Raw genomic sequence first — 26,522 nt, 5'->3', positions numbered from 1 at the left:
TTCATGCCCTGAAGTTGCATCTACTAGCTGGTCAATCTTGGGCAGAGGAAAGCTGTCTTTGGGGCAAGCTTTGTTGAGGTTGGTGAAGTCTACACAGACCCTCCATTTACCGTTCTTCTTCTTCACTACTACTGTGTTGGGCAGCCATGTCGGGTAGTGAACTTCTCGGATGGCCCTGGCCTCTAGAAGTCTGTCTACTTCTTCTTCTACTGCTTCGACGTGCATCAACGTCGGTCTTCTGGCTCGTTGAATCACAGGTTTTGCCGACCTGTCGACATTCAGTCTGTGGCAAGTGACCTCGAGGTCAATGCCAGGCATTTCATAAAGTGTCCAAGCGAACACCTCAATGTTGGCTCTCAAAAAATCTTCCAGTTCTCTTTCCTCTTCTTCGGCTAAGCCTGAACCGAGAAGAAAGAAGCGTTCTTCGTCGCCCTCTTGGACAAGGATTTTCTTTAGTGTCTCTTCACTCTTTTCGGTTGGCTCCTTGCCGACATCATCTAGGACCTCCATGTCCTCGTCTTCAATCTCTGCCTCTTTTGGCTCTCGAATGCTGCAAGTAGGCTTCGTTGCTACCATGGAGCAACTCTTTGCCTGCAGTTGATCTCCTCTAACTTCCTCAATCCCATGCTCTATGGGGAACCGTAGTAGTTGATGCAATGTTGAGGGAACTGCCCCCATTGCATGCAACCATGGTCTTCCCAAGATGATGTTATATGGCGAGGGTGTGTCAATCACCATAAATTCTGTCTTGATCTTCTTAGTTCCAGCTTGTACTTCCACGCTTGCTGCGCCTAGTGGCCATGTCGGCGTTCCATTGAAGCCGACCATAGGGTTACTGGATTGTTCCAGGTTGTCAGGATGAAGGCCTAGCTCCTTGTAACATCTGACGTACATGATGTCACAAGAGCTGCCTTGATCTATTAGGATGCGTTTTACTTGGCACTCCCCAACCTGGAGGGATACTATCAAGGCATCATTATGTGGATGCTGGACCATCTCTAGGTCGGCTTCAGTGAAGGTTATCATCGGTCCCTGGCGTTCTTTAGGCCGAGGTCTTTTGTGTCCGACCTGGTTCGCGTGCTGTAGGTGTTTTACTCTTTGGGTTTCTCCCCGAATGTCGCTTTCGTTCACCTTTGAGTGAATTACATTAACCACCCGTGGTCCTCCTGCCTGTGGTTATTGTACTGGAGGAGGCGGAGCTGCTGGTGCTTGAGGCAATCTTGCATGTTCTTCTCTTGTCCTAGCCTCATCAATAAGGTCCCTCAGATGGCCTTGCCTTACCAAGTCTTCTAAGTGTGCTTTTAGGGCTCTGCAACCCTGAGTTGGGTGCCCTTCTTCATTATGGTAAGCACAGCGCCTACCAACGTTTCTTCCCATAAATTCCCCTGGTGCTCTTGCTGGTGTCCTGAAATAGGGCTGGTTTCGTATTTGATCCAGGACTTTATGGATAGGGATTCAGAACACCGTCGTCACTGCCTGTTTACCCTTCAATTCCGTTTCTTGTTTGGTTGGCCCGTTGTTACCCCGGCCTCGCTTCGGTGAGCCGTTTCCTTTCTCCTGCTTTATCTCTTTGTTTCCCGATGTATCTTCCTCGGCTCTGGCGTACTTCTCGATTCTTGCCATGAGTTCTTCCATGCTTTTTGGCAGTGTTTTTGCCAAAGACTTCGGTAGTGGGCAGTCATCTTTCAGGCCGTTCTTGAAAGACACGACCGCTACTTCTTGGTTACATTCGGGTATTCGATTGAACACCTCGTAGCACCTCTTCGCGTAGGCCCTAAGGCCTTCTTCCTTGGTGATTCTTAAAGCCATCAGGGCGTCAACCCTCAAGGGATGTAGTTTGTTCGTCACAAACCTGGCCACAAACATCTCGGCCAGGCCTTCCCATGTTTTACGCTTCCCTTCGGTAGTTTATGGAACCAATCGGATGCAATCTCCCCGAAGGATGAGGGGAATACTTTGCAGAGCAATGGCTCGTTCCCACTATATAATGCCATGGAATTCAGGTATAGTCCAACATGAAAGTTAGGATCTGACTTACCATTATAAATTTGGAATCTCGGCATACTGAATCTCTTTGGTGCTTCAAATTTGTCCAGTTCCACCGAGAATGGTGTTCTCGACTTAACTGGGGAAGTCACCTCGGCTTCAACATTCTGCTGCCTCCTTTTGAGGTAATCCCTCAAGTCTTCTTTACTCCTACCTGGAGCTCGGCTATCTCTGGACTTCAATCTTTTTGGCACACTACTTTCGGCCTCGTGGTGGGCCCGTTTGGATCTTTCTCCATGGGTTGTGTCAAAGCAGAGTGCTTGCCCTTGAACATGCCGATGTTCTTTGGGCCCTAGATCCTTCATGTGATGTGTCCTTTAGGACTCTTCTTGCCTCGGCTCCTCTCGTCCGACTTCCCTGGAAGGTCGGTGGGAGTGCCTTCCACTCCTGGTGTGCTGAGGGGCTTCGGGGATTGCTTTCCTTCCTCCCTTCTGGGCATTAGTTGCGGGCATCGGTGTGTCCTGCAGCGGGTATGGTGGCTGCATGACATTATTTTGCATCATGTAGTTGACGACCGACTGTAGGTCCGCCAACTTGTTTGCCAAGTCTTTTACTTCATCATCCCTCCGTAGGCACCTATCCCTCCATACCTGAAGGTTATCTTCGTTATAGTACTTGCCTTGGTCTGTCTTCTTTGAAGTGTTGCCCTCCTGGCCGACGTCTTTCTCTCCGTGGCCCTGGCCATGAGTTTCTGTGTTGTGGTTGTCTCCTTCAAAGTCAAGATCAATTGGTCTGCCACTCCCAGCAGGAGTGTCACCCCCAATGTTTTCCCTCTGTCCGTCACTGGCCATCTATTCTTTTAAGTTCCCACAGACAGCGCCAAATTGTGTGAGTGATTTTCTGACCACACTGCCCGCCTAGTAATCAGCTGGAGAGCACCGGCAGAATAGATGGCTTCAGTGAACCTGTAACAGAAAGAAAAGGCTCCGGCGGTGGCTCTTCCACCCGGGGCACTTCGACGATCAAGTCAGTATATCTCTCAAAGATAATCAAGTGCTAAACTCACAAGCTTGAGTATAAAACTGCGTACCTTAGACTCACGGGGGTGCCTCTCTTTATAGTTTACTCAATCCAAGTCCCACTAGAAGTCTGACTTCTATGGACTCCAATTCAATGTCAACTTTGGACTCTTCAAGAGATAAAGATAAACTCCCTAAGAGCTTTATCCTTATCTTAGCAAAGTCTTCTCTTTTATCTAGGACTCTTGCCCCTTATCCATTTATCCGCCTATCTCGGATTCCGATATCTTCGGAGATCACCTCGGCCTCGCCAAAGATAACCTCGGCATAACTACCAAGACACGTGGCACCTCGGCTGACACGTCGGCGTCACCATGCCACGTGTTGGTATTCAAAAAATATATCCCCACACCAGGTATATCACAGTACAAATGAATTGCAAGAGCCTCAATCAAACCTATGTTACTAAGAACTGAATCATGTACATCCTTCAATATATCAACATGATAATACATATCAGGATCAACATTGTATACCCTGTCCGCTTTACCCTTGTAATGGATGACTAAATCAAATGAAGAAGATGCAGCCATAGCTGAAATGATCATAGATAACAAAACTCATAAACATTTAATTTCAACAGATAAACATTTCATTTCAACATATAAACAAATTTGAACAGATAAACAAATTGAACCAATTTAATTAATTTTACGCAAAACAGATTCAACTAATTCAAAAGCTACCATGATTGAACCAAATAAACAAATTGATAATCAAGAATAATGCATAATATTAAGTAATAATGTTTACCAATCCAAAAAAATTGTAATTTTTGTGTATATTTTTCACAACATTAAACAGATAATACAAAAACCCTAAATCAAAATCGAACAAAAACCCTAAATCAAAAATAATTCAATAAAATCTAACAAACCCTTTTTATACTCCAAATCTAGTAAGTAATAGTGTTGAATAATCCAAAAAAATTACAATATTTGATTATGAACTAGAAAAACCTTAAATACCAAAAAATACAACTTTGAAACCATAAAAATTTGTTCAAAATTACACTAACAAAACTCTAGAAAATCCTTCATTTGTAAACCCTAAACCCATGTATTGCATATTTTTTTTTTCAGAAATTTCGATCTTCAACATATTTGTTAATGAACTTACTTGGCAGTCGTAAATCACAAAACAAACCGATTAAACTCTTTCACACTTTGCACTATGAAAGATAATCGGATCAGATGTTCGAAAAAATCCCTATGCCATCATCTTCTCCTCCATTCCTTCGTTGCTTACTCTTCTCCTCTCTTCGAATTTCTGATCGTGAACCCTAGGCAATGGAATGAATTAGGATTTTTTTTTGTATTAAGCATATTATGATCATTTTGGTTGTGAACTTAACGTCGTCCATGTTCTTTTAACGGGAAGGGGAAATCTGTATATTAGTTTCAAAAGCAGGGGATGTCTGTGTAATTTTTGAAACTGCAGAGGAGGTCCCTGTAATTAAGGTAAACCTCAGGGGAGGTAAGTGTAATTTACCCTTAATATTTTAATTTTTTTTTGGCTAGATTAAATAAAATTTTATTTTATTTTATTTTTTAAAAATTAAATAAATAATAAAATAATAAAATTTTGTGTTATTTTTAAAATAAAATTTTAAATGAATTTATTTTTAAAAAATAAAAAATAATAAAATTAAATAAAATATCAACAAAAATTTAAAATAAAACATCAATAAAACATCTGTAAAAATTAATGAAATAAATAAACATTAATAAAAAATAAATTAAATGAGATTTTTATATTTTATTTATTTTACTAAATACAATACATAATGAAATCAAATACATAGAAAGAAAATGTATCATTTTATAACTTAATTCCTTGGGATTCCAATCTCACCATTTCTATTCCAGATCTCCTTAGGACGCTATAGTCCACCAAAGATAGGATTTATAATCTGGTGGGACTCCTAATCCAGCCTATAAATTCTCAACCAAACGATGGACTCCATGGTCAATTAGATATGGAGTCCAATCCTCTCCTCCAATCCTTCCAAATAAACAAACCCTTACTGGGATCTGAACCTAGGGATGTAATCAATTTAGTACAGTTAGTATTTAGGTGAAATTTTTCGTCGAATCGATAATGTCGGTTTATTATTTTGAGCACTGATATAGACCGTGTTAATCATATTATTTAATTTTGATGATGTCTAAAATATATTAGTTAATATACATATTATTTGACACAAATTATTATCTTTTTAAAATATATATATTTGTTAAATATTATTTAAATAAAACAATATTATCTTTTTAAAATATCTATGTTAAATATTATTTTAAATATTTTCAAAAACTTTACTATTCACTTTTTGAAAAATAGGGTTAATTACTATTCATCTTTTGACAAATTGATTAATTATATTATTTTAACAAAAATGATTGATTGGTTGTATTATTTTGACAAATTTGATATTTATGGGTTGTCTTATTTTGACAAAATTAATATGGAGTGGTAAAATATATTTAGTTTAAAATCTCTACAACATATACAATATTTTAAAGAGGGCATATATTTTCAGATCCATCATAAATATAATTTATAGAGATTTTTCTGTATGCAAAATTTTGATCAGAACTTATATAACATTATATGCAGAATACATCACGTGCGCTATTAAATTTTTTACATTACATTGATTATATCATATTATAATTAAACAAGAAGAAAAAGATGGAGTTATATATATATATATATATATATATATATATATGTGTGTATATATATATTATAAACTAGATGGAGAAAATTATTTGTTTGTTTGAAAGTTGTGAACTTTGTATTAAATTGTCTACAAAAATGGTGGCTCCATGTTTGAAATAACAAAAAGAAAAAATCAGTCTTATTTTTTATCTTTTGCTGACTATTCAAAATCAAGGAGTGTGCTTATGTAAGCGATAACATCAAGAGTGTGCTTATGTAAGCCATGACATCAGGAGCGTGCTTATGTAAGCCATGACGTCAGGAGCGTGCTTATGTGAGCCATGACGTCAGCAAGGAGCGTCCAACGGGTATATTTTTGTGTATAAATAGAAGTGTTGGATGTAGAGAAAAATCAAGAACTTGAAGAGAAAATATTTCTGTGAGCTCCAAAATTCTGAGTATTCTGCTCTTTCACTTTCAGATCTAAGTCTAGCTTTTGTTCTTACACTTTCATATCTACTCTTTGTGAGAGAATTATTGTAAAAGTGGGTTCAATTACCACTTATTCTTATTCCTTATTTTTGTGAGAGATTTTGTAAAGGTAAGGCATTTATTGTTGAGTGAGGCTCAATAGATAAGAGTAAGTCCTGTGCCAAATCCACAAGCTTGGTGGTGTATTTATTCAATTGATAGTAAAGAAATTCTCAAGGAGGTTCCTTGGGGAGTGGACGTAGGCCTGGCGTGCCGAACCACTATAAATCACAGTGTTTGATTTTCTCTCTCTATCTCTTCTACTTTTATATTGATAATTATTATTCTGTTTTTTTTATTTATTAAAATTCTGAATATTGTGTTATTTTTAATTTTTAATAACCCAATTCACCCCCCCTCTTGGGTTGCCACCAAACCGATTGAAACTGTAATAACCTGTTAGTTTTTCTTCTCCATTGCTCGAGCAATAGGTTATTCGTTCGAGCGGTCTTGCAGATTATCCAGTACTTTTGAAAGTCTGAACTTCTACGCTCGAGCGAAAGCTTTATAGCTTGAGCGGTCTTATGTCTCTGACGCTTGAGCGCAAGTTTCATCGCTTGAGCAATCTATTCGAGATCAACACTTTAAAAAGTTATTTTTTGATCAAATCGAGATAATTTCTCTCTCTTTTTCTCCTCTCTCCTTCCTTCATGTCCGAAAATCCTAAGCTTTTAAGATTGGATTTCATCTCCTTCCACTCAAAATCTCAACCTAGTTTCATATACCAAAATGTAGAGCACAAGGAGAGCTTTCTAGTAATCTGAGTGGATCATATTTTGGTCAAAGTCGGATTTTTGGGCTTTCTCCTCTTGTTGCTTGAGGTAGAGATTTCTTTGTTTCTCTTCAATACTTCGTCTATAGATAGACATATGATAGATTTTATTGCATAAAAATCATATTTATTATGGATTTTTTTTTTTAATCATAAAAGGGGATCTAGGGTTTGATACTTGGGGGTTGAAATTGTTGAATTGGTTGTTGTTTGGTTAAGTGGGGAGTAGTTTATCATGTTTATGTTGAGAGGAGGGAAAAACCCTAATCTAGTGTTATGGGCTTAATGAATTGAAAAGAGGTAAAGTTGAATAATTGTTATGTTTTGTTAATATGGATTGATGAGGTCTGATTGTCTCATATAATTGTGTAGTAGTCTTGGCATGTACGTTAGTTTCTTTTGTGTTAAAGGTATTGTATGTAAGTTTATGTGTCGAATGGGTTGTAGAAATGTTTCATTACCGTTGGCTTAGGGCTTGAAAAGGTCATTCATGTATTAGAAATGGGTGTATGTGATGGTTGAGAGTGTAAACAATGAAAAGCATTTGATTTTGTGAACACGTTATCAAAAATGCGTTGTTAATATATGTTCTTTTTTAAATGGATAATGTAAAAGAAGGGAAAGAGAACATTATGTATTGTTGAGCAAATTGGATGAATTTTTTTGAGAAGTATATATATATATATATATATAAGTATTTTGATTATAAACCGTCACATTATTTATATTCTATGACATGAAGCATCATAATCATAGCTATCTGTATGTTGTTATTGTTTAGGATCATGTTGAGATCCTTATTGGGCTTTGTGCTCACCTCATGTTGTTAATCCTTTTTCAAGTACAAGTCAATAAGTGATACAAGATCGGTTATCTTCCTTACGTGTTGGCCATGTGGCCTTTACTTGTTAGTGGAACGCCGTTGATGTAAAGAGGGTTAAACCATTTCTCTTTTTATATAATAGTGTAAGCCTACGAGCAATTTAATTAATTGTAATTCATGTTGCATTTCAATTTGTATATGAGATTAAGGAAACCTTCATGTATTAATGGATGTCAATGGATTTCCCTTCCATATTGTATTAATGAAATGGACTATAACAACATATTTGGTAATGTTAACCGGGTAATAAAACGTGGGGCGTGACAGAAACAGTTGGTTCGGTATGGTTTAATCAGTATAAGACCTTTCAAACTTGAGTCACTTTTTAATATAGTCACCAATCTATGTGAAAAATTGAATTAGCTATTTGTCCACCACTTCAAACATATCCAATCCATCTATTTAATAAATACTTTCAAATTTATAGATTAACAAAAAAACAAACAAACAATAAATAAATAAATAAATACTAAGGCTTCAAGAATAATGAGTTAGAATTAAGATTATATATGACGTGGGTAGGCCTATAAAGGCCATAATCCACTATGAACAACTCAAGCCTACCACTTAGGGCCCAATACATAACCCAACTGATAAGGCCCAACACTATCTGGAAGTCAACATGGCATGAAGGACCAATGATATTCAGACACGTGGCAGGTAAAGGGCAAGCCACATCAGCAGACAAAGATCTGCAAAGTTATTGCCACTGCACATCGCCATTAATGCAGCCCCTCACTGCATTTATTACAACAACACCTCTCCGTCGGGACAGGACACCCTCATCCTGAACAAGGTAAGCTACAGCATAGACTTTCGGCCAAGGTGACAGGTCGGAAGGGACAACGAAATGATTACCAAAGGATATAAGCAAACGTGGAAGACAAGAAGAAGGTTAAGCTTCTCTATCTCTAATCTATCTATATATTCCACTCTCTCTCTCTAACTTGCTCGTCAGAGGGTTCGCTGGGGGACTTCCCGTTCCCCGTTGAACTCTTGTGCAGGTTCTCTAGTGGGCTTGGTCATTCGAACATTAGGCTTGACGAGCGTGAATCAGTCCAACCCGTCCTACCATCAAAAATTGCATCAACAGTTGGCGCCGTCTGTGGGAAAGCTTTGCTCCTCACGCCAGTTGTGTTCATTGTCGCCGGAGACCCTGTCTCAATAACCCTTTCTTGATACCCATCAAAGTGTATGGTCACGACTAGATCCATGGCTTCTTACAAAAATGCTGCCGACCACCAAGCCGACCCCCCCAATCCAAATAACCCACCACAGTATTTCGTCGAACTTACCAACAGCATTAACCGCATGGCCGAGCAAAACCAAGCCCTGATAAATGCTCTACTCCAAAGAAACCTTCCTATGCCTCCTCCACCACCCCCAGATATCCCGCCCAACCAAGAACGAACCCCGAGCTATACTATTCTGCAGCCCTATCCACCCAACTTGGAAGGCTCGCAACCTCCTCCTCCTAATATAAATAAACCACCCCGACCCTCGCATCCATCAGTCCTGGAACCAACCCCTGAAGGAGAAGCAAGTAGCATCCAACCCCCGCTGCCTTCCGGTGGTGATAACATCCCTCTCTGGGATGCAGAACTCCGAGCCATGAAGCTCCAACTCCAAGGGGTCATACAGAACATGCAGCATAAACCCTCTACCACAGCAAACTCACCATTTGTTGCCTCCATCCGGGACAAACCTCTACCTCCCAAGTTCAAAATGCCCACCATCGATTCTTTTGACGGTACGACGGACCCAGTCGACCATCTGGAGACCTACAGAACCCTCACGATCCTCCATGCATTCCCTGACGAGATCATGTATCGAACTTTTCCCATGACACTGAAGGGGTCAGCTCGGCTGTGGTTTAGCCAGTTACCAGCAGACTCCGTCTCCATTTTCCAGCATCTCAGTGACTCCTTCCTCAGCCATTTTATTGGAGCCCAGCGCTAGCGACATCCAGCAACCTAACTCCTCAACATCCGTCAGACCGAGGGGGAGTCGCTGCGCAGTTTCGTTACCCGTTTCAACACCGAAGCCTTGCAGGTAGCGGAAAACGATGACAAGGTCATCCTTGCGGCTTTCATGACCAGGAACACACCTCTTTCATCACCGACCGAGGCACCTACCACTACTGTGTGATGTCATTTGGGTTAAAGAATGTCAGGGCCACTTACCAACATTTGGTCAACGCCGTCTTCCGTTATCAGATAGGCCGGAACATGGAAGTATATGTCGATGCATGCTGGTCAAGAGCAAGCTCTCCACCGATCATCTGGCCGACCTGCGAGAAACCTTCGCCACCCTACGAAAGTACCAAATGAAGCTCAATCCGAAAAAATGTGCCTTCGGCGTCGGATCGAGGAAGTTTTTAGGATTCATGGTTAGTCAGCGGGGCATCGAGGCGAACCCCGAAAAGATCAAGGCCTTAATCGAAATGCAGTCACCCAGAATGGTCAAGGAGGTTCAAAGGCTTACTGGCCGAGTGGCCGCCCTCAACCGCTTCATTTCCCGAGCAACGGATAAGTGCTTCCCCTTCTTCAAAGTTCTTCGGCAAACTTTTGAATGGACGGCTGAATCTGAAAAGGCCTTTCAACAACTGAAACAGTGCATGGCTAACCCCCCTTACTTTCCCAAGCCATCACGGGCGAACCCCTCTTCCTCTATCTAGCCGTGTCACACATTGCAGTCAGTGCAGCACTCGTCAGGGAAGACAACTCTGTCCAGCGACCGGTCTACTACATCAGTCGGGCCCTTCGGGGGGCGGAACAGAACTACCCATTGTTAGAAAAAGTGTCATTGGCCTTGATTACTGCCTCCAGAAGGCTCCGTCCTTACTTCTAAGCCCATTCCATAGTGGTCCTCACTGACCAAACGCTGAAGAAGATAATGCAACAACCAGAGCTTTTCGGCAGGCTTATGCAATGGTCGGTCGAACTCAGTCAGTTTGATATCTCGTATCGGCCTCGGACAGCAATTAAGGGACAAGCTGTTGCCGACTTCATCCTGGAATTCACTAACCTCACCCCAACCACAACTCCTCCGCCCCCACCAACCCCTACCGAGCCAGAAGACCCCCTACTCTTGGACCCTCAACGTCGACGAATCATCCCGCAAAAAAGGCAGTAGGGCTAGTCTCATCTTCACCGCCCTTGACGGTGGTTATTTCAAATGTGCTCTCCACTTCCTGTTTGATGCAAGCAATAATGAGGCTGAATATGAGACATTGATAGCAGGTCTCTGCCTAGCTAAAGACATCGGTGTCAGCCACATCCGGGTGTTCAGCGATTCCCAGCTTATCGTCGGGCAAATTACGGGGGAATTCGACGCCAAGGAGGACACCATGCAGGCATATAGGGATGTTGCTCTCCCCCTTGCTCGCCTCTTCAATATCTTCCATATCAAGCACATCCCTTGGGCTGAAAACTCCAAGGTAGATGAGATGGCCCAATTGGCTTCTGCAGACTAGTCAGATCTCAACCACGGGGTCCGTATCGAATACCTGACCAACCCGACTATCTCCCCCAACCTGTAGGAAGTCCACTTCCTCCAAAATGAACCTATCCCATGGGCGGCAGACATCTTTTTGTATCTGACAACGGAGAAACTTCCAGACGACAAACAGGAGGCCGCCAAAGTCAGGGCCCGGTCGTCCAACTACATTCTTGTCAGCGACCTCTTATACAAACGTGGTTTTTCACGCCCAAACCTCAGATGCCTCAATCCTGCTCAAGCAACCTACGTGATGAGAGAAATCCATGAGGGTATTTGTGGTAATCATTCAGGCGCCCGATCTCTCACCCACAAAATCCTCCGCACTGGTTATTTCTGGCCTACTCTTAATCAGGATGCGATAGACTTCGTGCTCAACTGTGATAAGTGCCAGCGTTTTGCCAACATCTCCCATACTCCTCCTACAAAGTTGATCACGCTTTGCAGCCCCTACCTATTCGCCAAATGAGGGATCGACCTGGTTGGCCCATTGCCCACTGGAACCAAATTTGCCATTGTCGCCATTGATTACTTCACCAAATGGGTGGAGGCAGAACCCCTTGCCACAATTACCGAGCAGAACACAACCAGGTTTATTTGGCAGTCGATCGTATGCAGATTTGGCATCCCTCAAGCCATCGTCTCCGACAACGACAAACAATTTGACAATGCCAAGTTTAGGAAATTCTGTGCAGAGCTTCAAATCCAGCCATGTTTCTCTTCCCCATGTCACCCCCAAGCCAATGGCCAAGTTGAGGTCACCAACCATTCTCTTCTGAAGATCATCAAAACCAAGTTAGAAGCTGCTAAAGAACTTTGGGCTGAGAAACTACCAAATGTACTTTGGGCCTACCGCACTACCGCTCAGACTCCTACTGGGGAGACCCCCTTTCGCTTAACATACGGCGCTGAGGCGGTCATCCCAGTGGAAGTTGGTCTTCCTACCCCAAGGGTTCTACATCTGAATCCAGAGCTAACTGAAGAGCTGCGTCGGGTAGACCTAGACCTAATCGAAGAGCTCCGAGAAACCACTGCAGTCAGACGGGCCTCATACCAACAGAAAATGAGAGCTCACTACAACCGCAAAGTCCAACCAAGGGAGTTCGCCGTGAGGGACCTTGTTTTGCGCAAAGTAACCCTCGCCACCAAGAATACCGCTGAGGGCAAACTGGCAGCCAAATGGGAAGGACCTTACATTGTTAAAACCAGACCTCGCCCAAGTACTTACCGACTTCAGGACATGGAAGGCCACGAGCTCCCTTACCCATGGAACGCCGAGCACTTGAAGCGCTATTTTCAATAAAAGTTCAATTCTTGTATCAATCTTTTACTGTATTTCCTTTTTTGACAATTTGCATACTTCATTGTCCTCATCCTCCTCTCATGTGATGTAAATTTCTGATCAAATGGGCTACACCTTAATGACAACAAGCTTATACCTCAAATATATGAGTGATCTTTCAAATAACGCTTTGATTGCAGCCTTAGCCAGACTGAGCATAAAAGTCTCGGCCAAACCGAGCATCAAAGCCTCGGCCAGACTGAGCATACAAAGCCTCAGCCAGACTGAGCGTAAAAGCCTTGGCCAGACCGAGCATACAAAGCCTCAGCCAGACTAAGCATAAAAGCCTCGGCCAAACTGAGCATCAAAGCCTCAGCTAGACCGAGCATACAAAGCCTCAGCCAGACCGAGCATGACAAGCCTCAGCCAGACTGAGCATGACCAGCTTCAGCCAGACTGAGCATGACCAGCTTCAGCTAGACTGAGCGTGACCACCCTCAGCCAGACTGAGCATAAAAGCCTCAGCCAAACCGAGCCTACACAGCCTCAGCCAGACTGAGTTACTTCAAGCTACTGAATTACTTGCAGAGTCAGTTCATCATAGCTTAACCCCAACTGAGCACGCATGCAGAGCTCGGTCAAGGCCATTCATGCAAACTTCATGCTTGTGGCATTAGTAGACACACTTAGTCAAAATTCCAGGTCCATGTTTTTACATCACTCTTCACTTAGTCAAATTCCAAACTCATCTTTTATTTACCAACACTCTTGCAACATGATTTAAAACTCCATTTTTGGGCATAATTTGAAACTTCACATCTTTGACATTCTTACATGTTTCCTTTACAAGTCAGATTATTTTCTTACTTATCAACTTTTGCAAGTCAACCTCTTTCCTTACAAATCAAACCTAACTTGAATACACCACCCTCATTCACTTCAGACTCACCAAAATAAAGACAGCAGCGTGCAAACACAAACTTCTAATTTTATTACATTTTCAACTTCACTCTGCATGGAGTTTTTATTACAAGTTCAACTTCACTTTGCATTGAGTTTTCCTTAGCTTTACTCTGCATTCAGTTTTTCTTACATTTCAACCTTGGCTTTGCATTGAGTTTCTCTTACACTAAGCCCCATACACAAGTCACCATTCTTATTCATTCCAGATGCACAAGCAAAAACGATGGAATGAAAACACAACTCAAATTTTATTTATTCACAAACTTGTACATAAGTTCATTACAGCAATTCAAGAAAAAAAAAACAATAAACAAAACAAAACAAAAACTTGTACAACCCAAAGCACAATAAATACCCAAAACCCTAAGTACAGGTTTTGTTCACACCAGTCACTCTTCCTCACTTGAAACAAGGTCTTCTTCTTCAACGCCCTTATCTAGGGGGGTCTGGGCCACGTCGTCTTCATCAATCCTTACACCGCTAAGGTTCAAGTCTGGGAACAGTTCTTCTGCCTTCTGCTTGAACATCTTCCAGCCACTGTCCCAGAACTCAGCCATTTCGTGTTTGTAGAAGTCCGACCGCTGGAAGCTCTCAATAACTTCTGCTTCAGTCTTGCCCCCAGCGATCGTTCCCGACAGGCCCGCCCCCCCAGACACCCCCTTGCCATGTAGCTGGCGACTGCGGCATCGACTGCCATCAGAAATTCAGCAGACCCCTTGAATTGATCTATTGCCGCGACGCACAGGTTGGGGTATGCTGCCCTTTCAGAGGCTGCCTTGGTTTTTTCTTCCTCCTACTCCTTTTGCAACCTCGCCCTCTCCTCTATTGCCCTAGCACGCTCATCTCCCAACTCCTTTTGCAGCCCAGTAATCTTCAGGTCTGCTTCATCATTTTCTTTGATTTACTGGGCGCGCAGTTCTTCATTATTGGTCATCGCCTCTTCAAACCGCTCAGTGGCGACCGTGCAGGCATTTTAAGCATCTCTCAGCTTCTTCTGCTCGCCAGCTAGCTGGAACTCGAGCGACACTACCTTGCGGCGTTCGTCCTCTAGCTCCAACTTGGCCGCCAGCAGCTCAGCACGGGCTCGAGCCACAACATTACACTGAATGATCGCCAACACTTCCATCTTTTTTGCCTTCTCAATCTCCTGCCAACCCCTGGGACACGCACTTCGCATAGCCTTCTCCCAGCCTACACTCTCCTTCTTGAAACTTGCAAGTTGGGCCTTAACCTCCTCCGACTTGACCTTCGCAGCCGCCATCTTTCTCAGCAGAGCCCCTGCTAAGGTGGTTACCTCCATTTGGGCAGAGCACAACCCCCTTAGCAGCTCAGCCTCATTGAACCTGGCCACCGAGCGCACGGCTGCGTCGTCCACAATCCCCACAAGGCGATCTGCAGCCGCCCTGGCTGGGCCTTCTTCTCTCTCCAGCCGCCCAAACACTGCGCGAGCGTGGTAGATAGCAGTCGTCAGTCTGACCCCTTCTCCTTGGGACGCAGGGCCCTCCTTGGGCTGCTGCTCCATCACTTCTTTAGGGTCAGCTGACCCACTCTCCAATTGCATCTTGGGATCGAGGGCGCTTATGTGCCCTTCTTCCTCTAGGACCCTTTGACTCTTCTCTCCCTGCACTTCTTGGGCAACCACCATTTCTAGAGTAGCCTCCACCCCTTTCTCCCCTCTCTCCTCCACCATCAGAGTGCCCTCACCACCCGCCCTATCCTTCTTCGACCCAGGCGCATCTGAGGCCCCCTTAGGGGTAACCCTCATCTTCTTCTTCTTCTTCAAGACCTCCCCCTTCTTATTTGCCCTTTCCTTCACTGGATCAACGGGGGGCGATCGTGGCTCAAAACTGCCCAAGTCTTTTTCCCCCAGCGGCTTGGGGCGTGGTCGAATTCTTTCCCTCGCGACCGATTTTGGTGGCGGGCCTAACTGCGCTTCTTTGAACTTATTGGCTTTGGCAAAAATGGTCCGGTCCTCTGCCTCTTGCGATTTCCTTTTCGCCTCAAGCTCTGCCAGTGCCAGATCCCCACCAGTCGGCTGAGGGCCCAATCCTGCGGTAAACAAAGCTGACGGCTGAACGAGATCGTCCCATCTGACGCCCTCCTTCTCCCTCCATGTCTTCACCTTCTTCACCCTCTTCTCCGCTGCCGCCCCCAGCTTTGGCTCTATAGACTTGGTGGGTACTCTCCACACCATGCGTACTTTAACTCCGTCGTTCGTAGATACGTAGAACCACCGCGGCCTCCATCCCTTAATTGATGACGGCAACCCCACCACCAAACCCCTTCCTATCGCCACCTACAAAGTGACCCAAGTTTCTTGCTGGCCTGAGGCCTTATAGTAGGCAAAAACTCATCCACCGTCATGGCCGCTCCCTCGTTCGCCTTCGGCCACACACTTGCACAGACCAGTACAATCTTCCATGCGTTGGGCATTAGTTGGCCTAGCGCCACTTCTAGTCGGTTGAGGACATCCATTACCACCCGTGGAAGCGGCAACCTCAACCCTCCTTTCAACGCCTCCTCGTAGAGGGCAAACTCCCCTGGCTGGGCGTCGGATGGCCTCTCCGTTGCTGTTGCTAACATTAACTCTATTTCTTCAAGCACCTGGTATTTTTTCCGCATACCCTCCAACTCCTCCACTGTAACGGTTGACTTGTCGGCCTTCGTATGCCAGTGATCTGGCTCAGCTTGGCTAATCGGCTTCAAAGCCGCTATCATTGTCAACGGACGAGGTAAACCCGCCGGCTCCCTTGACTTCTCCACTTGCCTCTCCCTCCTATATTGTTCCGCCAGGTCAACCGTGTCATCATCCCCTAGGGGATCAACCCTTGCGGTGGTTGCTTCCTCTTGTGCTATCTCTCTCGTATGTCTTCGAATAGCTTCGGATGCGAGCGCAAGAAAATCCAAGAAGTGTTGCAGGGGCATATCGTTATCATTAGCAACGAAGGAGTTTACGCTTGGAATGTTTTGATGTTTTGCACAAAGATAGGTAAAGCGAATAATCCCAAAGGCCCAAGGTTTGACCGTATTCCAAGGGTCCGTATTAAATTTCGCCAGTTTGAAAATTTTTCAAAACACCGCCAAAACTGTCCTTTCAAAACCCTATAATGACCTTTCGTTTCGCTTCTGGCCCAACGCCTAACCTCCCCCACCACGAGATGCTGCCACGTGTACGACCACAATTCATTGCCCCATTCCCTTACCCTGTCTTTTCCATTTCAAGTCATCACGTGACGCGCTGCCTCTCAAGCCCCGCACCCCGCCACCTCACCCTTCGCGGTCAGCCCTCCTCATGGTTGGTCCCTCCACTCGGCTACCCTTCGCGGTCGGCCCTCCTCATAGTCGGTCCCTCCACTCGGCTACCTTTCGCGGTCGGCCCTCCTCATGGTCGATCCCTCCACTCGGCTACCCTTCGTGGTCGGCCCTCCTCACGGTCGGTTCTTTCACTCGGCCACTTTTGGTCGGTCGTTCCTTTCCCTTGACCTTCAACCCCCATCTTCCTCATTATTCCCTTCATTGGACTAAAGCTGTGCTTGGGAATGGGGGACTACTGACGTGGGTAGGCCTATAAAGGCCATAATCCACTATGAACAACCCAAGCCTACCACTTAAGGCCCAATACATAACCCAACTGATAAGGCCCAGCACCATCTGAAAGTCAACATGGCATGAAGGACCAATGATATTCAGACACGTGGCAGGTAAAGGGCAAGCCACATCAGCAGACAAAGATCTGCAAAGTTATTGCCACTGTACATCGCCATTAATGCAGCCCCTCACTGCATTTATTATGACAACACCTCTCCGTCGGGACAGCACGCCCTTACCCTGAACAAGATAAGCTACAGCATAGACTTTCGGCCAAGGTGACAAGTCGGAAGGGACAACGAAATGATTACCAAAGGATATAAGCAAACGTTGAAGATAAGAAGAAGGTTAAGCTTCTCTATCTCTAATCTATCTACATATTTCACTCTTTCTCTCTAACTTGCTCGTCGGAGGGTTCACTAGGGGACTCCCCGTTCCCCGTTAAACTCTTGTGCAGGTTCTCTGGTGGGCTTGGTCATTCGGACATTAGGCTTAAGGAGCGTGGATCAGTCCAATCCGTCCTACCATCAAAAACTGCATCAACAATATATAATAAGTGTTTACTAACTTAGATTATAGAGATGATTAGATTAATTAATTGAGATTAATAATTTATTATACTTATTAATATCATTATATATATATTTATATATATTACAAAAACAATATATGTTGAAGCAGTCAGTTTCGGTTTAGTTCGGTGCACAAGGTACTCGAACCAATACCGAACTAAAAATTGAAAAAAAATCAAATTAAAAAATCACACAGACCGATTCTTATTAAAAAATAGACAAAATATAGCCGTTTTGGTCCGGTTCAATTGGTTGGTTGATTTTTTCAATTTTTCTTACCTCCCTATTTGAACTTGAGACTTAAATGGAGCACACTCTCAAATCCCAAGTTACACCTACTATGCCCCAATCTTTTGGTGATATGTGAACCCATATCACCAAAAGATTCTAAAAAGATAAGATCTTGAGCATAAAAAGATAATGAACACTCAATGAGGAATTTAAATTACTCTCAAATTCTCAAGTCATTCAAACATTATAGAGATTTTTGGTTTGGTGGGATATTCCTTATGAAAATGATATACACAAATAAATTTCTTATAAATTTGATTTTTTTATGGCACATAATATTCAACATTAATGCCATAAAAAAAAATTGCAAAATTGAAAATCTCTCTAGAAAAAAATTACAACTGTGTCAAGCATTTTAGTCATATATATATATATATATATATATATAACAATATAAAATTATATAGAGAGAGAAAAAGCAACATGGGCTAACCTCAAGAGAACAAGACCATTGTGTCTGAGTTTAAAAAGTAATGAAAAATTAATAATTTAATATTTATGTTAGTGGTCAAACCTTTAGACTTGAATACAAATGATCATATTTGATATCGTGAAAAGTTTTACATGTGCTTTAATGAATTGAAAGATACTGTTTATATAGGAGGTGAGAGATCTGAGATTGGATAAACAAGTACAGATTATTTTTATATATTCCAATCCAAATTTGAATCTTCTTTATTTTGAATTTTTTTGGTACATATAGATTATCTTTCTATAGATTGGCAATTCAAATATTTTTGAATAAGTTTCTTTTCTTTTCTTTTTTTTGTTTGTTTTCTTTTGATAAGTTTGTAATCGGATAACTTTTCAAAATTTTAAATTTTGTAGAAAATTAGAGATAGAAATTGGGAGGCCTAAGAATACTCACTACATTTGCCTATATAAATAGATAGATAGTTATATAGATATTTTTATTTTATTTTATTTTAGGAGCTTGTGCCACATTGATTTATGCAATTTTAACTTATAGCTTATGGGCACGTTTGATTGCTGGATTATTTTTTATAGAAGTAGATATGATAAGATTATTAATAAGATCATGAGAGATAAGTTATACCACATAATTAAATGGGATGAAAGATTGGATATATGATAGAATTATGGGAATAATTATAGCATGAAATAGTAAAGGGGGAATTACATGTAGGTGGGAGATAGAAAAAAATTACAAAAATATAGATGGTGCAAGTATGTCTGTGGGGGTGTGCAAATAAAAGGCTATGGTGTGTTGGTATATTTTTTTCTTTCTCCCACCTGCATGTAATTGCCCCAATAGTAAATAGGATAAATGATTAGATAGAACGTTAACATAGGTTTAGGCACCCTCCCATTGCAAACCAATTTTTAAGGGTGAGTATTATTTGGAATCAGAACTAACCACCATGTTGAGTATGGGATCGAACACATCTATGCAAGTATAGGATCAGATGGATGTAGCTTTGCAATTCGAACTGCGGAGGGGGCGACCTATAAGCTGGATTAAGATAACGAAAATTGTGTTGAATATTGATAGTTAAATGAAGCTTTCAGGAGAGAAAGGGCTACCACTAGGTCAATGTCAATAGAGTAAGCTGGCGTGTACGTCGGTTGCGAAGCATGGTAGTATGTTAAAATACCACATCGGTGAACATAAGTTTTGACCATGTGTATATAATCATCTTGGACACCCTTTCCTTGCAAGTTAGTTTTCAAGACTGATTTATGTTTAGTTAAAATAAAATAAAAATATATAATTATCTTTTATCATTGGACAAAGAAAATGATACTTTTAATTTATGTATTTTTTTAAGGGCAATTCTATTTGCACATCATACAAGTTTTTAGTACACACTCAAATATATTCAGATATAAATTTTTGAACAAATATCAAATGTTTAGATTTAGATCTATGAATATAAAGCAGTTGTTTGGAGATAAATAATTGAACGGGCTATATATTTGAACAATTTATTTTTGTTCACAACTTTAAGAGGGTATTTAGGATGATCTAAATAAATATATTATTTAACTTTTTATGAAAAGATATGTAAAAAAGATAAAAAAAACTTTTTTAAAAAAAAAATACACTTTTATAAGAGATGTTAAATAGTAAACATTATATATTTATTCAGAAATTTATATCTAAATCTATTTGTGATGTGCACTAAAAATTTGTATGATTTCCAATTTGGAAAAAGCTGCACCAAACACATGCAGAGACTTTAGCGGATTGAACAGCTTTTATAGCACAAATTATAAACATTTCATTAAGAGTAATTCTTGTTCTTCAAGTTATGTGTTGGTCAAGACTTTGACAAATACAAAACATGATATACTTCCATTGGACTTTGCAATTGAATAAAAAGAAAAAGTAAACAATACCCCTTCCGTGCTTATAAACAAAAAGTTTGAAAATATAAAGGAAAGAAAGATCTAATGTTAGACAGGCTTATTTTTTCAGATGGTGACATAATCAAAATTTTAAAGGTCAATTACATTGACACTTCTTCAAAAATAAGTAAAAAAATTAAAAACAAATATAATAAGATGCATTATTTTGGTACACTTACACATACTTCTTTTTTCGTAAGATTAAAAATATTAAAATAGACATAATCTAAGGTTTTAAATTTGAGTCACCTCAAAGGGCCATAGAGAGACTGTTGTCATGTTAACTTCAGGGGCCCCAAATGCTCATTACATGAAGACACAAAAATAAATAATATAAAATATACATTTTATAGTATAAATAAAAAATGATGACAATATAATTTTTTTTTTATCTATATGATTGATGAATTACTAATGAAAATAGTGCTAAATATTTTGCAAATTAACACCTTACAAGAGTCCAATATAATTATACCTAATTTGTAGGGCTTACCTTTTTTCTTTTTTTTTTTTAAATCTAAAAAAAATCAATTTGATTTATCCAATTTTCTAGTTTAGGCATCGTTTGTTTGATTGTAAGATTAATTTAGAAAGACTTGATATCATATCGGATGAGGAGGGATAATAGATAAAATTGTATCAGAGTTCTAGGACCTGGCTCCTCTCCAGTCACTAGAGAAGAGAGTTCAGCATTGGTGGGCTTTAATCTGGGCTCATATCAATAATTCAAACTGTTTAATGTGTAAAACCTGTCAAGTACATTATCCTTGTAAAAAATCACGTTGATTGGATATCAATAACTAATTGATTAGATTGCATTTTCATATATAATTTTTTAAATAAATTGCGACAGAAATACGATCTGATGGTTATCAATATCCAAGCAACGTGATTTTTTGCAAGGATAATATACTCGACGTGTTTTACACATTAAACGGTTTAGATTATTGACATGGATATAGATTAAGACCCACCAATACCATACTCTCCTCTCAAGAGCCAGGTCCACAGTTTGATACTATAATATAAGCTTTGAGACTTAAAAGCGCAACACAAATTTCTCAAATTATTAAATGTATAAATAATAAAAATACATATTTCATGAAAATATTAGATTTGATTAATATGGTAATATCTCTCAAACAATTAATTAATAAAAATTAAATTAAAGTAAATTTTAAAATACAAACATATGCCATTATTAATCCATTAATCAATAAGGAAATTTTTTCAAAGTCTCTTAAAACATAAGCATTTTAAAAAGGGAAAATAATCAATAAATCATGTTTTTTATTTTAAAATTACTATTGAGTCCTATCAAATTTCAATATAAACAATTAAGTCCAATTTGTGATAAAAGGTTTCAAAAGATGAGTGCTACTATTAGCACCCCATTAATTATTTTAGACATCTCATTTCTTTAGACCCCCGCTTATAAATTCTAAAACCCTTAAAATTTCTTTTCTCTCCCCAAATAGTACCAAAATTATCTTGCGAAAACATTCCACTCATTCAATTGAATGTACACCCCTACACCCCCACACCCCAAAAAGCCTCTCCCAAAAACCCTAACAAAACCTATGAAGGTGATTATTACTTCATGTCCATATATTTGTTCACAACTTGAGGAAATAAATGTAAGATTTTTTGTTGGTAATTCAAAATTCCCTTTTCGTGGGTTCTGCGATCTCCACGAGTTTCAGTTATCTATTTCCAAACAAATAATAAATGTTCAGTTACCTGTTCCCAAACAAATTAACAATGTTGGGGCCTGTGTTCCCGAATTTCGGTCATATGTTCGAGAGTTCAGTCACGAAAAAATGACGGGAGTTCATATTAAGTGAGGGTTCAAATTGAAATAACATCTGCCATTATGGAGCAATAAACTTTTTAAAAATATGTTATGAAAAATAGAATTTAATTGTCTATATTGAAATTTAATAGGATTCAATAGTATTTTTAAGACCAAAATAGGACTTATTGGTTATTTTTCCTTTTAAAAATTCTTATACAGAAAATAAATTAAAATTTTAAATTCTTCTAATAATGATTATACAAAATATAAATTGTTTTTAATTTTTGTTACAAGAATAATAGATTATTAATTTTCAAATTTTATTTAATTTTTTTTATTAATTAGAAAATAAATTTTTTCTAAATTAATTTACATTTTAGAATTTTAGAAAATATGTCTGGAAAATAATATAATGGTTTTTCCTTTCTCAAATACCACTATTATACTAGAGTTTTACGTTTATATTTTTTTCAATATTGCTTCCTTTAAAATATGCATTTTTTATTATTAATAATAATAGATTGAGTTAAAATATGCTATCATGTAAATTGTTTGATCAATTATATTAACTTAATATTATAATCTATCTAATAAAAAAATAGATTTTACTATATAATTTTGGTTACCCCAAAAAATAAATGTTAATTCTTTTTTTCTTTTTCTTTTTTCTTGAGAATGGAAAAAAAAATAGAACTAATTATTATAGATAGACCATCTATTATTTATAATTTAACTATTTTATAGAGTAAAATGTTGTTGGGTTTAATGTTAAACTTTTCAATAATATTTTCTCATAATTTTGATGTTGGCAATTTATAAAATATAACCCATTTTTTATGGGGAATTTTTTTAAAGATCCCTGATATTAGGATAAAGGACATGCAATATTTTCATAGTGGTTGGGGTTCCTCAACATTTTTCTAGAGAAATTTTGAAACCAGAGAAATTTTGTTAAGTGTGCTTGTGTGTTCATATTTGGAATTTCTCTGGTCATATTAGAATCTCCTTAGAATTTTTCTGAGTGTGTTTGTGTGTTCATGTTTAGAATTTCTCTAGGCATTTTCACTGAAAATTCTCTAGAACACATCACAATCCCACAATGTTTGAGAAAACTCACATAGTGACCACAGCTAGAGAAAATTCATACAGTGATCACAGTTAGCGAAAATTCATAAAATTACAAATAGTGACCACAACCACAGAAAATTCACACAGTGATCACAACCATAGAAAATTCATACATCTAGAGAAAATTCACAAAATTTCAAACAATGATCACAACCAGAGAAAATTCACACAATTTTCACATCCAGAGAAAATTCACACAATCCAGATAAAATTCGCTTTGCTTGAATTTCAACAGTAGAAAAAGAAGAATGTCGAATCAGGGGTAACTCACTAAACATTCTCTATAGCGATTTTGGTTTAAACCCGACCCATTCATTATTTTGGATCCTGGCTTTCTTGTCTTGATGGTTATTCATGTCTTCTTTTATCTCATTCTTTGTTGGATTTGGTTATTAGAATGTCTTGGTTGTATTTGAAATAGGTTAGGAGTTAGATTTTCAAAATTATTGCTGCCCAGGTTTTCGCTAGCTCGCTCGAGCGAGCTTTCTTGCGCTCGAGCGAACTTTGAGAACTTCTAGTACTTTTGCAGGTCTGCAAAACTATTGAAAGTATGACATTCTTCGCTCAGGCAGAGTTTCTTGCGCTCTAGCAGTCTTGGATCGAACAGTCCTTCTTGCACTCAAGCAATCTTTTGGAACTCTCAGTACTTTTACAGGCTTGCAAAAGCACTAGGAGGGTGGTGTTCTTCGCGAGAGCGGTCACTTTGTTTGCTCGAGCGATCTCACTTGTTGATTCTTACACTTGAGCGGTCTGCACGTATATCAGTTTCGAAAAGTCACTTTTTGAATCACTTTTTCATGTCTCTCTCTCTAAACATTTCAAAACTTTAGATCTACACACTCTCTCTCTAGTTCTTGAACATTTGACCCAAATACTCTCGATCTGTACATTTCCTCACCCTAGACCCTTTGATAAAAAGGTAAAGCACGTCGAGGGCTTCATTTTAATTGGAGAAGTTCGTGTTTTCGGTACCATCAAGTTATATTCATCTTTCCTTTGTGTTTTCTTCTTTGAGGTAGAGATTACTTTGTCTTTTTTTTATGATTTTTAACTTAGTTATTTGTCTCTTAAAAGGTTATTATGATTTGGGAATTTTTGATAAAAATCTAGGGTTTAGTTTGAAATCAAAATAGGGGTTTTCAAAATGAGTTCTTGAATATGTATATAGGTTGTAAATGTGGATGAGTTGTGATGAAATGGTAAATTTTTATCCTTGGAGTTGATTTTAAAAAAAAATGGATTTTGCCCTGATTTGTGAACATTTGATTTTGTAAAGAGAAAATGGAATTGATGTTGGTTTTATGAAATTGGAACGATGATGATGATAGTGATGGAGTTGGATATGAATTATCACTTCTATTTGGAAAAGTTGGAAAGTATATCTTTGTTGGAAATTAATTATCTGTTTAGAGATATCTGTTTTAAGCTATCGGTGAAGGATATATATGATTATTGTGGAAATTACATGAGAATTAGGTGAATTGAAACTAATTTCTCATCCATTTGCATTGAGCATGGTAACATGTTTAACACATTGAAAATGTTTATCGTTTTAAGAAGAAGAAAAAAAAAAAGGGTAAATACCTTTGGTGAATCTCGGTAGGAGTGTAGTTGTGGTATTAAGTTGACTTGTGTGTCCTTGGTGAAAGTCCAGAAATCCCCGCAGATAGTTACCGAGCCTTTCGATTAGTACCGGTAAAAATGACAATTGGTATTGCTTGTAGCCTACTTGTAGACGCATCCTAGAGATTCCCAGTGTTGTATCCACTACCCTATTTTCATTGTAAAGGAAATGATTTCATAAACTGTAATATAGACTTGGCATAGCATGGTTTTGGAAAGAGATATAAAATGTTTTGACATAAGCATTGCATATGCATTCACCTTATAACTTTGTTAAGATTCATACACTGTGTTAGAGTATCCTTATTGGGCTTTGGGCCACCCTATATGAAAAACCATTTTCAGGTGCAGATGACATGCCTCCATCAAGACCGTAGCTTGGAAGGACTTGAAGCCGAGAGCTTCTTGTTTTGTTTTTGTTATATTTATTTTGTACAAGCCTAGGGCTTCACTTATATTGAGTTTCAAACTCACTTTTGTTGTAATCAAGTATCGACTTGGAAAGTTGTAGCCATTAAGGCACTCATATATCTGTTTGACTTTTAATATTATTAGTTTGTGGCACATGCTATAAATTCAGGGTTAGGGCTTATGAATGTATAAATGCATTTGTTACTCTTTTGTACATTTGAAGTATATGAATGGATGGATATTATGTTCAGAAATGTATTGTTATCTAATAACTGCCATGGGATAAATATTGGTTATTATTTCAGAGTGTTATATTCTTTGTGTTTTGAAATTTCTCTGATTGAAATTTCTCTAATTTTCTCCGTGTTCTGAAATTTCTCTGATTTGAAATTTCTCTAGTTTGCTTAATTTCTTTGATTTTCCATGTGTTTTGAAATTTCTCTAGGTTTTAGAAATTTCTTTGTGTTTTGACTAATTTTTCTTTGATTTGTTCACAATTCTCTCTATGTTTTGACCAAACTAGAGAAAATTGAACTACAAAATTAAACACTATAATGGGGGAGAAAAAGGATACTTGAATGAAATATTTACTTGGTGTCATCGGATTCTGAAACACATGAACTTCTTGAAGCATTTTTTGGATAGAGAGGATAAAGAAAAGAAACAGATGAAAATTAGGCTTTTTGGAGCTGAATGTCCCATTCTTTATGCCATCCATTATCTAGGTCAAATCCATGGTTGTGCTTCAGGGACTATGACTGTAATTGGAATGTGGATATTTTACAAGAATATGCAAGTGATTTTGCTCATTGGAGATTGTGGAAATAGAAAAATCATATTCATATATATATGTGTGTGTGTGTGTGCGTGTGTGTGTATGTATAAAACCCCATCTACCATATCAGCACTCAAAAACCCCATCCACCTTAAGTTGGTTCCAATTTCTTTCTGATTCAAAAATCTCACTGGAAATCCTCTGCACAAATCAGGCACAAAACAAGCACTCATTGATGCACATATATAAATTTCTAGGATTTGAGTTTTCAAATGCAAATTTGATTTACTCCACAGATCAAAGATAAGAGAGAG

Source organism: Camellia sinensis, chromosome 11, assembly GCF_055761805.1.
Source record: "Camellia sinensis isolate YWXY chromosome 11, ASM5576180v1, whole genome shotgun sequence".
NCBI classification, from domain to species: domain Eukaryota; kingdom Viridiplantae; phylum Streptophyta; class Magnoliopsida; order Ericales; family Theaceae; genus Camellia; species Camellia sinensis.
The sequence above is the reverse complement of the archived record's forward strand: the minus strand, read 5'-3'. Positions refer to the sequence as shown.